General features: G+C 36.7%; 1 protein-coding gene across 1 annotated transcript in view; it reads left to right on the forward strand.

The window, feature by feature from the left end:
• LRP1B (LDL receptor related protein 1B) overlaps window positions 1–13,886 on the forward strand; it is a 2,070,111-nt gene that overhangs the window by 1,698,957 nt on the left and 357,268 nt on the right. The gene's annotated exons all lie outside the window — the stretch shown is intronic.

Genomic DNA, 13,886 nt, shown 5'->3' on the forward strand with positions numbered 1-13,886 from the left:
CTACCACAGAGACAGTCCAACTCGTAAAATTTCTTCTGGAGAAATAATAACTGATTTTCTTATAGTTATTAATAGAACTGGTATTGTTAGAGTGATTTGCATAAACTTCATTGTTATTTGTAATTTTTTAATTGTGAAATGAAATTGGTTAGTTGCCCTAGGATAAAAGAACATTGCAAAATAATGAAATTATCCTCTGTGTTTGGGCCCACAAACCTCAGAAGCTTTGAAGAGAGAAGAATGGAATTCTGTTCACAGTCAGGCTCATTCTCAGTCACTTTTTTCTGAAATCCAAGTAAATATTAATGGGAGAATCTTTATGCTGCCACTGGAGAACATTTACAGAAGATATTTAGAGCGTGTAGGATGGTAAAAGTCCAGTGCCCTCACCTTATATTATGAAGACAGTAGCCCTTGGCAACTGAAAAAATGAATTCAGAAGGGTAGGATCTGGGTGACTGCACCTGGAGGAATCTACCACAGCACCCCTCACCATGCACAAGGGCATGCTTGAATGACAAAATGATCCTGAGGCTCTTTGCTTTTCTGGTGAGTTTCTTGAAGGGCCAGATAGTAAATATTTGAAGCTTCACGGACCATATTGTCTCTTATCACAACTACAGTGCCTTATAGTGAATATGTAAACGAACAGCTGGGACAGTATTTCAATAAAACTTTATTTATAAAAACAGGAAACCAAACAACAGGCCATATTTGCTAACACCTAACCTGTACCATTAAGTATGCTGTTTAATTCAATTGAATATATATCTATATATTATATAATACATATAGATCTATACCATGTACATATATATTAAATATATATGCATTATATTACATAGAAAAATATAGATATTTATCTGAGGACAACTAACTAAATTTATGTATATGTACATATAACATACATATATTGCCTATGAGTATATAAATAGATGTGTGTGTATGTGCATGTGTAGGTGTGTAAGTCTCCTGAAGGAAGAAGTGCATTGATTTAAGTTCTAGTGCAGGGACTTCATTCGAGTAGCTGAGGTACAGGACAGTTGAATGCTTAAGGAACACTGAAATAATCAGCTAAGACCTAATGAGTTCAGTTTGTGCTAAAGGCAATCAGTTCAGTTCAGTTCAGTCACTCAGTCATGTCCAACTTTTTGTGACCCCCATGAACTGCCGCATGCCAGGATGCCAAAAGGCAATAATTCTGACCAAAGAATTGAAGAATTCTATGCTCAAATCCTTGATTTGTCTTTTCCAACTAAAGATTGTGTGTCCTTAGTCATATTACTTAGTCTTTATAAATTTTATTTTTCTGATATGTAAATTTTCTTCCTAATTCTCATGGTTATTATGAGAATATAATATAAAAGTTTGCCACAGAATACAGCAAAGAAATCCTAAATGAACTAAGTGGGTTAATGCTTTTGGAAAGATAGGTGAATTATTATCCTGTATATGGTATAATTTTCTATTATGGCCCAATACAGAAAATACTTCTATAACACATCATAACTTTTAGTCTCCTTTTGCTTATTTTTTATATATCTGGTTTTCTTCTCCCCTCCTCAGTCTCTTATTATGTATGGCAATTATAGCTACTCTTGGTGGTCCAGCAATCAAATAGTTCTAATTAATCTAATTCAAAGAAATTTTTTTGCCATTAAAAAATATGCATATGCATAGTTATGATTCCAACTTTCCATTTCCCATCTCTGTCCAAACCAGAATAGTTTCCGGCTGGCTGTAGTAAAAAATAATGTACTATATATTTATTTGTACTATATAAGTTGCTAAGAAAAGAAGAAAAAGAAAGTGAACTCACTTAGTCGTGTCCAACTCTTTGCGACTGCATGGATTGTAGCCCAGCAGGCTCCTCCATCCAGGGGATTCTCCAGGCAAGAATACTGGAGTGGGTTGCCATTGAAGTTGCTAAGAGAGTATATTTTAAAGCTTTTACCAACAATTACAAATAATTTTAACTATGTGAGGTGATAGATATATTAACTAACTTTATTATAGTAACCATTTGACAATATATACATAAATCATTATGTTTTACACTTTAAACATATATAATGTTATATATAAATTATATTTCAGTAAATCTGGACAAAAACATTTCTGTCCATAAAGATGAGACATTGAGAAGACACCATTAAAGGATATGGGTTTATTCCTCCACAAAACATTGATACATTTTGTCTCAAAGTTAGAATTACATAATCCTTTTCATCTACATCCTCAACAAATAAGATTAGCCATGAGAATTTCTGGTTGGGTTGAAAATTGGGGAAAAAAAATATTTCAATGTTTATTACCTTCTTACACCCATCTCACTATTTTGCTGGTTATCCAGATTCTGTCACCAGTGTTCATCATGGTTACCTTGAATTTACCACTAATCCACCACTAACTTATATATTCTTTGTGATATCCACTGGTTCCTATATTTTAATCATTATTTTGCAGCTAGAATTTGTTATTTGTTCCTGAATTTCATTTCTAAATTGACCTAAATCTCTGAATATTTACTACACTTTTGTCTATCTTTGTGACCACTCAGCTGTTTATGTAATTTATTACTAATATAACCATAGAATTTTGAGACTGAGAGTATAACTGAGGATCTGGGTTATCTCCTACTGTCTTTAGAAAAGTATAAATATGTAACCTGCCTTATGTTTCAAGATGTTAAAAAGGGATATTTCCTAAGGAAGAAAAAATTATAACTTTTTCTGAAATAAAATTCTGCAGATATGATATAATATTTTAGAAGTCCCAAAAGCTTTAAAAATTCTTCTTTCATCTGATAACTGTTGAACAAGTAGACCAGTTTGTCTAATACCCTATCCATTCATTCCTCAGTTGTATATTTTTAATTGTATATACAGAAGTATGAACAATACAATTATTAATTTGATTTGTGCCTGTCCATTTGAGTTGAAGTCTTAGAAATCAAAGAGTATTTTTGGTAGCAGATTTCTTTTTAAATTCCCATAGAAGCTAAGAGTTCCTTATCTGAAAAATGTGCATGTGACTAGTTCATTCAATCTAATCTTCAGTTCAGTTCATCTCTCTGTGCCAGGCACTTTTGTGCATGTTTGTGTGTTTTTCTTGCTATGTCTATTCTTCATTCCTATATCACTCCCCTCGGGCAACAATGCAATTTTATATATATGTTCTCTGATAGGTCAGTGATAAAAAAATCTGCCAGGAGACCTAGGTTCAATCCCTGAGTCAGGAGGATCCCCTGGAGAAGGAAATGGCAGCCCACTCCAGTATTCTTGCCTGGAAAATCTCATGGACAGAGGAGCTGGTGGGCTACAGTCCATGGGGTTGCAGATGCAGTCAGACATGAGTTAGTGATTCAACAATAACAATATGCATACACTATATATATTTTAAATAGAGCAGATAACTAGCATAATGGGGCTTCCCAGGTGGCACTGGTGGTAAAGGACCCACCTACCAAGTAGGAGGCATAAGAGACTCGGGTTCCATCGATCCCTATGTCAGGAAGATCCCCTGGAGGAGGACATGACAACTCACTCCAGTATTCTTGCCTAGGAAATCCCATGGGCAGAGGAGCCTTGTGGGCTACAGTCCATCAGGTTGCACAGAGTTGGATACAACTGAAGCATCTTAGCATGCATGCATGCAAGCAACATAACAAATTTCATTTTTACATTTTGAAATGCATTGTAGAAGGCACTGCAAAAATGTGTGATAGTGTAAAATCATAGAGTTAAAAATAGTTATATTTAGGAGGTAGGAAATATAGGAGGTTAAAATAGTCTATGAAAGACTATGCCAAGAAACATAAGAGATGTAAAACATTGTTCAGTTTACGAAGTCAAATTGTGCTGGGACAATGTAATATAAAGAAGTGACCAGAGAAACAATCATTTCAGAAAGAAACATTTCCTCCCATAGTTGTGTATTTTCTAGCTCTGAATGACACAGAGGTGAGTGGAGAGCAGTTACCAAAACAGAGATCAAATATCCCCAGGGGAGTTGACAGAGTGGAATAAACCTGGACATTACAACCTGAAATATTTGAGAGTACATCTTTTTTAATGAAAAGGAAGCAAGCCATCTATTAAGTTAATCGATAAAGTTTGGAAAGATGATTGTATATCTGGGCATTTTGAGTCTACAAACTCAGTACAGTGCCATTGCTGTCCCACAATATATTTAAAGAGCCTGTCATCTTTTGAATCAACTGTGGTCATGCACTTTTTTTAAGCTATGATTTAAACATAGTCTGATAGGCTTAATTCCTGCATTACATCTTCAAACCTTTAAATGCTCTTCTACATTCTTTAGAATGGAACACTCTGTGTAGCTTTATTCTTATCAGGACTTACTATTTTTTTTTTTTAGCATAGTGTGCCATGGGCTTAAGTGTTTGTAGTGAAGTAGCTCAGTCCTGTCCAACTCTTTACGACCCCATGGGTTGCGTAGCCTACCAGGCTTCTCCATCCATGAGATTTTCCAGGCAAGAATACTGGAGTGGGTTGCCATTTCCTTCTCCAGGGCATCTTCCCAACCCAGGGATCAAACCCAGGTCTCCCCCATTGCAGGCAGATTCCTTACCTTCTGAGCCACCAGAGAATCCAATCCAAGATTTTGTAGGTATTTGAAAAAAGACTGATAAGCTATTTACAGTCCCTTAATTTATTATAAGAATACTATAAATCTCATTACTAATCAGTAGATTAAGGAAAGAGATCCTTTCAAACATCAAAGAGAAATTGGAAAAACTGTGTTTTTAAAAATACATTCTACTCTTTTGTTATACTTATGTGATAATATTTAGCTAAACAAATTCATTTAGCTATACAAATTCAAAATAGAGTTATATTTTATTTTCCTGTTTTATTTTGGAGTGAGGTCATAAGAAAATACAAGTACACACAGTTTAAACGTGACCTGTATTGATAAAAATATAATAATTGGCTATTTTCTTTGAATTTTAAAAACATATTAACTTGTATGGTGGTCCTACCTACAAATTTTATTGAGGGAAGCATTCTCTATTTAGCAATACACAATTGAATGCTGCTGTTATTAGGGGGAAAGCAGATCATAATTTATTCTATTTCATTTTTATTTCTATTCTATATCTGCTGCTCCAGTAGATAAAACAATAACTAATGTTGACAGGGGCTAAGACAGCTTGATTATAATCTTTCTCCCTGGTGTTACCCTGTAAGTGTTAATCATTTCTTGGAAGGCATCTGTACCTGAGTGACACAAACCCTTCCAGAAGAGATGTTGTTTATGTTCCTAGAAATTGCAGTTGCTGATGTTTCTTACTTTTGACATCTTTTAGAAACTTTGTCCAGAGTTTTTGATTGTTTGTTTGTTTAGAGTATATTCCCAGGCAGAAATACTAAGTCCTAAGACCTATCTTTAGAATGATAAGAATGCAGGATAATCTATCTTCTAGATAAACACACTCTGATAAGGGACTTTTTTGACTGGAAAGGAAAAGGAGTTTTTCCTTCTGACACAGGAGAAGCAGGTTTTTGTTTGTTGGTTTGTTTGTTTGTTTTTAATTAGTCAATTAAAAGTAAGATCAACCACAAGAATATTTGATGTCCTATTTTTATGGCACAAAATTCTTTACTTCTCCTTATAGAATCGGTTATTTCATACTATAAATGAATCAAGAAATAAATCTATCTACCTATTATCTATCTAATGAATCTATTATCTATCTATATCTTCTACCCAGTCTATAAATGCCTGTCCTATCCACTTTTCTGATAATATAGTTTTATGCTGAACTGTGACACTAAGGCAGTAGGTTCTGATGTCCAGATAAGTGAGTTTTCTGACAACATGCTAAGTTTAAATTATTTAGCAAAGTCAAATACATATCCTATCACCAAAGGAAAGGCATTGCTGTTTCAGTATCTTTTTAAATGTAACGCATTTTAATTTAACAATTTGAATGTTTGACTTAAAAACCAATGTCAGCATAAACAGTCACTAAAAAATTCAGTAAACTGGAAATGTTTCCACCATTAGCTGGAATAATCCAGTATTATTTCACAGATTAGGAAACTGATGCCCCAAAAAGCTACATTGGTGTCTAACATTCTTGTGTCCAATACTGAATGCCAGTCATAGTTCCCAACTCTCTATTAGAGTCAATGTCCTTTTATTATTTTATTATTATTTTTCATTTTTAAAATTTTTTGGCTGAGCTGTATGTCATGAGATATCTTAGCTCCCTGACCAGGGGGCCAAGAATGGAACTGCAGTGGAAGTTCAGACTCTTAACCACAGGACTGCCAGGGAAGTCCCCCAATGTGGTGCCCCACCCCGCCTTTTTTTTTTTTCATTAAAAACAGATGTTCTATAGCATTCCCATTCCTATCTTTTTCTAAGTGAAATTTTGTACTATATAGATAGATAGATAACTTTTTAAAAGCCAGATTAAGATCCATGCTGTACTTAGTCACTCAATTGTGTCTGACTCTTTGCAGCCCAGTGGACTGTAGCCAGCCAGGCTTCTCTGCCCACTGGATTGTCCAGGCAAGAATACTGGAGTAGGTTGCCATGCCCTCCTCCAGGGGATCTTCCCAACCCAGGGATTGAACCCAGGTCTCCCGCATTGCAGGCAGATTCTTTACAGTCTGAGCCACCAGAGAAGCCCAAATTAATATCTAAGTATAAGTAAATATAAATAAATATAAAGTAATTCATAATAAAAATAGGACATAATTCAGTATGTAAATTTGCAAAAGTCAGAGAAAACATGAGGAAGTGATCAAGATCTTTTCACTAGTGAAGAACCGTCATGAATGTGACAGCTGTGATGGCAGACTCATATCAGGGGTGTTGTACTAGATACTCACACACTTTGTAGTTGCGTTGCCTTGGGTGGTATGATTTTCAAAACTGGTAATGCATTTGAAGCCATCCCTCAATTTACATGGATTGTGACTGCCCCCATCCTATACCACTAAGATGGCAAATTATTTTAAATGAGACATGAAGAGAAATCTCCTGACAGCAAGCGACCTTTCAACTCTAATGTCTCAAACACATGGGATGCTGGGCCTATCAACAGCTAAATAAACCATAGCCAAGAAGGACAGTGTGTGTTCTTTAGTGAAAGCATGCTGTGGAGTTGAATTCTAACAGATGAGCCAATGGAATATAAGGAAATGACTGTATCTGTCATCTGCTATTAGTATATAACAGGCATGCAATCAGGTATGTTAAAAACGAGTCCATTGAATCCTGTAGGGCTTCTAAAAACTCAGATGTTTATTGCCTTTGATGTGTGTTTAAATTCAAGAGATACCTTTCAGTATTCAGGTTATTACACCCAGTACTCTCTCTAATATGTTTCAAGTGTCCCTGAATATTAATAGTTACTCAAATTACAATCTGAACTTAGCAACTTTCTAATGTTGAAATAAGATTGCTTTCTAATGTTTAAGAATGGTAAGTGATTAAATAGAAATACAAAGATTAAAAAAACCAAACTAAATAAAAAAGAAAAAATAACACAATAGAATTGTATACATCTATTAAAAATGATGACATAAAATACAGCTATTTCATGGGAGAGTTAGTATGTATGAAGTGAAAAACAGATTTTACAGATTCACACTAGATGTTTTAATATTGTCCTGGTTTGTGCTTTGATGAGTGACTTTTCCATTGAACCTGAAATTTTTATTGTTGTTTTATTGTGTGAAATTCTGCATCTTGTTTAAGCCTTTTGCCTTAATGGACTTTCTCTGATGTCGCTCTGGCAGAGGAAAGTAAGGGCTCTTGCCTTGTGGAAGTCAAAGCCTAAGTTCTTCATGTAGCCTTTGTAGACACCTAGGCAGGATGGTGATATGAGCTCCAGCTCCCCATCGGGTCTCCCCTGTCACTACTGTGGAGGTGGCCTCATTACTACTGGATGACTGTGAAAATCCTGATTCTCCACTGTGCTTTCTCTGACATCACTACGGAGTGGGGGGAGAGGGTACGCCATTACTATGGGTGGGAGTCCAGGCTTCCCACTAGGCCTTTGCTGCTGTGGGTTTGGATGGGTCACAGTTTGTTTAACTGTTTGTTTCTATGTGGTATTTGCCTAGAGTAGAGCAATTACTGTCTAAAAGTTTTCTGCCTTACGAGTTAGAATCTTTCCTGGTCTTTGGCTTCAAAAATTGTTCCAGGTTTTTGCTTTTCCTTTCTGTGCATTTTGGCATTCCTGGGTTGCCATCTTACTCAGTTCCAAGTCTGAGGTATGTGAAACAAAAATAAAACCCAGGGAACTCACCGCAATGTTGCTCTTTGGTCCCAAGATCCACAGCTGAGTTACCTTCTCTAATTTCAGTCTTCTTACGTTTGTTTTATATATGCTTTCCAGCTTTTTAGTTGTAATTAGTAAGAGTAATCAAGAAAATGTCTCCTTCATCTTGCCAGAAGCAGAAGTCAATATAAAAAGGATATGCCTTATATATATTGTTTTATAAAATATTTTAAAAGATATTAATATAAGCTATGCTCTACAAGTCTCAAAAACAGCAAAATGTTTATCTATGTATTGACAGTGGCTTTAAACGAGAAAAGATTTATTTAAGCACACATGGTGTGACATGATTTCAGTTCAGTTCAGTTCAGTCGCTCAGTCATGTCCGACTCTTTGCAACCCCATGAATTGCAGCACGCCAGGCCTCTCTGTCCATCCCCAACTCCCAGAGTCTACCCAAACCCATGTCCATCGAGTCAGTGATGCCATCCAACCATCTCATCCTCTGTCGTCCCTTTCTCCTCCTGCCCCCAATCCTACCCAGCATTAGGGTCTTTTCCAATGAGTCAACTCTTCGCGTGAGGTGGCCAAAGTATTGGAGTTTCAGCTTCAATATCAGTCCTTCCAATGAACACCCAGGATTGATCTACTTTAGGATGGACTGGTTGGATTTCCTTGCAGTCCAACGGACTCTCATGAGTCTTCTCCAACACCACAGTTCAAACACATCAATTCTTCGGCACTCAGCTTTCTTCACAGTCCAACTCTCACATCCATACATGACCATTGGAAAAACCATAGCCTTGACTAGATGGACTTTTGTTGGCAAAGTAATGTCTCTGCTTTTAAATATGCTATCAAGGTTGGCCATAACCTTCCTTCCAAGGAGTAAGCGTCTTTTAATTTCATGGCTGCAATCACCATCAGCAGTGATTTTGGAGCCCAAAAGAATAAATTCTGACACTGTTTCCACTGTTTCCCCATCTGTTTCCCATGAAGTGGCATGATTTACTAGAACCCAAAGACACTGAAGGGCTTCCCAGGTGGTAAAGAATTCACTTGCCAATTCAGGAGACTCAAGAGGCACAGGTTCAATCTTCGGCTCAGGAGTATCCCCTGGAGTAGGAAATGGCAGCCCACTCCAGTATTCTTACCTGGAAAATTCCATGGACAGAGAGATTTGCAGGCTATAATCCATGGGATCACAAAGAGTCAGACATGACTGAGTGGCTGAACACACAAAGACATTGAAACCCTGGGCCTCCACGTGAGAGACACAAAGGTTGTGAAAATAAAGATGATGGATCATGTTGTTTAAATTTTATCATCTCTAACTCTACAATGTGTACACATCATCACTGAGTGAATGCGGCAAAGTGCATATGATGATATAACACTGCCAAATACAGTTGGCCAAGTGAGAATAAGAAGGGAGTGAAAAAAAAATCTGAAATTGATGTTAAATTGTTTCTAATTCCTGACTCTGGTATAAAGAGTTGTGTGATCTCCAGCAATTGAATGTGTCTTTTCCAATCTCAGCTCATTATGTAAATGAGCTAGTTTCAAAATTTTCTTCCAGCTTTAACATTTTATGACTCTACCATTGATTATGTTTAATAAACTTGGGGCATCTTCTTATTCTTTTTGTGCCTGAGTTTTTTCTGTAAAATAAGACTAATAGTTTATGCTTCATAGGATATATTTTTGAAGGGCTAATTTTTATTGTATGCAACCTAGAGAAGGAAGTGGCAACCCACTCCAGTATTTTTGCCAGGAGAATTCCATGGACAGAGGAGCCTGGCAGGTTACAGTTCATGAGATTGCAAGAGTCAGACATGACTTAGAACTATTTCTTTCTTTCTTTCTTCCTTTCTTTCTTGTTACCTGACAATAGTCAACAAATATTAAATCTTATAAAATTCCACTTGAATAATAAAAATTTAAAAATAAACCAAATCAATAATTGTGTAATGATTGTCACTACACACATATACATTTATATAAGCATTAGTTAAGCAATTACAATAAATCATAATTGCCTCATTGCCTCTTCTATAGGATTACTAGCATCTGAAGACTAGAATTTGTTTTTCATCTTTGTATCTCCAAAAGTAAGTAGCCTGAAGTCTCGTACATTGCTGTATTCAGCAAATATTTCCTGAACCAATGAGTAAATGGATGAATAAACTGAAACAAAAATTATAAAAATGTTTACCTGAATTAAATGAAAAAGTAAACAACTTAAAAAAAATAGATGAAAATCAAAACTTATCTATTTTGAAGGGCTCAACCATCCAGAGTAATTTTCTGGAATCTGTACAACTGATATTCCTGTTTGGTAAGGTAAGAATATTATTGCTGTAGGGTTAATGCTATTCATTTCTTAATATACTTGCTTTGATTTAAATCCACATACATTTCAGTGATTGTTCAGCTTGGTTAGTCGTGCAATTGAAAGTATTACTGAAGCTGGACTCTCTAAGAAAAGAAGAGAATAATGGTCAGTATCCAGGGCAACTAGTGTATTCACCCAGAAAATAACTGGTGTCCCTTCAACATGTGATACTGATAATGATGGATTGATTGAATATTTCTTGGAAACTCTCAATTTGTTAGGCATTAGAGAGAATTTTGCAAAGCAGCCACCTTTCCCACCTTCCTCATTGTAGAAATTTAAATACAAAGATGAAAAGAACAGATGGCTAAGGAAAGCCATCCTGCATACACACATATGCATGTGTTTATCTATCCATATCCAACTTGTATACATCTACATGTGTGTGGTGCTATGTATACATGTATACATCTACATGTGTGTGGTGCTATGTATACATGTATACATCTACATGTGCCATGTGCTCAATGTTGTCCAACTCTTTGTGACCCCATGGACTGTGGCCCCGCCAGACTGCTCTGTCCATGGAATTTTCCAGGCAAAGATACTGGAAAGTGTTGCCATTTCCTGTGACCCATGTGTCTCCAGCATCACAGGAGGATTCTTCACCCGCTAAGCCATCGGGGAAGCAATCTATACATAATAAATGAGCGCAATTCTTACATATTATCCTTGTTAACTGAACAGAAGGACAAGCATATAAGAAAGTTTCAAACATATTTTATTTGGTGAAATAAATTAGTAGATATGGAAAAAAGTAAGAAATTTAAAAGTCTATATTTAAATTCAGGAAATTCTGAATTAACTTAAATATATTTTTCTCTTTTCTGAATTCCTGATTAAATTTTTGAGCATTCTCTCAGTTCAGTCAGTTCAGTCGCTCAGTTGTCTCTGACTCTTTGCAACCCCATGGACTACAGCAAGCCAGGCCTCCCTGTCCAACACCAACTCCAGGAGTTTATTCAAACTCACATCCATTGAGTCAGTGATGCCACCCAATCATCTAATCCTATGTTGTCCCCTTCTGCTCCGGCCCTCAATCTTTCCCAGCATCAGGGTTTTATCAAATGAGTCAGTTCTTCACATCAGGTGACCAAAGGATTGGAGTTTCAGCTTCAGCATAAGTCCTTCCAATGAATATTCAGGACTGATTTCCTTTAGGATGGACTGGTTGGATCTCCTTCAGTCCAAGGGACTCTCAAGAGTCTTCTCCAACACATCAGTTCAAAAGCATCAATTCTTTGGCAGTCAGCTTTCTGTATAGTCCACTCACACACCCATACATGACTACTGGAAAAACAATAGCTTTGACTAGACGGATCTTTGTTCGAAAAGTAATGTCTCTGCTTTTTAATATGATATCTAGGTTGGTCATAACTTTTCTTCCATGCAACAACCATCTTTTTATTCCATGGCTGCAGTCATCACCTGCAGAGATTTTGGAGCCCCCAAAAATAAAATGTTTGTCACTGTTTCCAGAATTTTCCCATCCATTTGCCATGAAGTGACAGGACTGCATGCGATAATGTTAGTTTTCTAAATGTTGAGTTTTAAGCCAACTTTTTCACTCTCCTCTTTCACTTTCATCAAGAGGCTTTTTAGTTCTTCTTCGCTTTCTGCAATAAGGGTGGTGTCATCTGTATATCTGAGGATATTGATACTTCTCCCGCCAATCTTGATTCTAACTTGTGCTTCATCCAGCCCAGCATTTATCAAGATGTATTCTGCATAGAAGTTAAATAAGCAGGACGACAATATACAGCCTTGCTGCACTCCTTTCTTGATTTGGAACCAGTCCATTGTTCCGTGTCCAGTTCTAACTGTTGCTTCCTGGCCTGCATACAGATTCTCAGGAGGCAGGTCAGGTGGTCTGGTATTCCCATTTCTTTAAATTTTCAACACTCTGTTGTGATCCACACAGTGAAACGCTTTAGCATTCACAATAAAGCAGAAGTAGATGTTTTTCTGGAATTCTCTTGCTTTTTCAATGGTCCAACGGATGTTGGCAATTTGATCTCTTGTTCCTCTGCCTTTTCTAAATCCAGCTTGAACATCTTCAAGTTCAGAGTTCACATACTGTTGATGGCTGCCTTGGAGAATTTTCAGCATTATTTTGCTAGCATGTGAGATGAGTGCAATTGTGCTTTAGTTTGACCATTTTTTGACATTGCCTTTCTTTGTGATTCGAATTAAAGCTGACCTTTTCCAGTCCTGCGGCCACTGCCGAGTTCTCCAAATTTGCTGGCATGTTGAGTGCAGCACTTTCACAGCATCATCTTTTAGGATATGAAATAGCTCAACTGGAATTCCATTACCTCCTCTAGCTTTGTTCGTAGCAATCCTTCCTAAGGCCCACTTGACTTCACGTTCTAGGATGTCTGGCTCTAGGTGTGTGATCACAGTATCGTGATTATCTTGGCCGTGAATATCGTTTTTGTATGGTTATGTGTTTTCTTGCCACCTCTTCTTAATATCTTTTGCTTCTAATAGGTCCGTATCATTTCTGAAGTTTCTGTGCTCAGCTTTGCATGAAAATTTGCCTTGGTATCTCTAATTTTCTTTAAGAGATCTCTAGTCTTTCCCGTTCTATTGTTTTCCTCTATTTCTTTGCATTGATCACTGAGGAAGGCAGTGATCTCTCCTTGCTATTTTTTGGAACTCTGCATTCAAATGGGAATATCTTGCCTTTTCTCCTTTGCCTTTCACTTCTCTTCTTTTCTCAGCTATTTGTAAGGCCTCCTCAGACAACCATTTTGCCTTTTTGCATTTCTTCTTCTTGGGGATGGTCTTGATCCCTGCCTCCTGTACAATGTCAGGGACCTCCATCCATAGTTCTTCAGGCACTGTCTATCAGATCTAATCCCTTGAATCTATTTGTTACTTCCACTGTATAATCATAAGGGATTTGATTTAGGTCATACCTGAATTGTCTAGTGGTTTTCCCTACTTTCTTCAATTTAAGTTTGAATTTGGCAATAAGGAGTTCCTGATCTGAGCCACAGTCAGCTCCTGGTCTGTTTTTGCTGACTATATAGAGCTTCTGCATCTTTGACTGCAAAGGATATAATCAATCTGATTTCGATGTTGACCATCTGGTGATGTCCATATGTAGAATCTTCTCTTGTGTTGCTGGAAAAGTTATTCTCTAGCTGATTTTAATGTGTTTCTTATTAAAGTTTCACATGCACAAAAACCAACAAGAATTTATCTAAGCTTGAAACAATATCT

Source organism: Giraffa tippelskirchi, chromosome 3 (assembly GCF_054371585.1).
Source record: "Giraffa tippelskirchi isolate mGirTip1 chromosome 3, T2T-mGirTip1v1.2.pri, whole genome shotgun sequence".
Taxonomy (NCBI): Eukaryota; Metazoa; Chordata; class Mammalia; order Artiodactyla; family Giraffidae; genus Giraffa; species Giraffa tippelskirchi.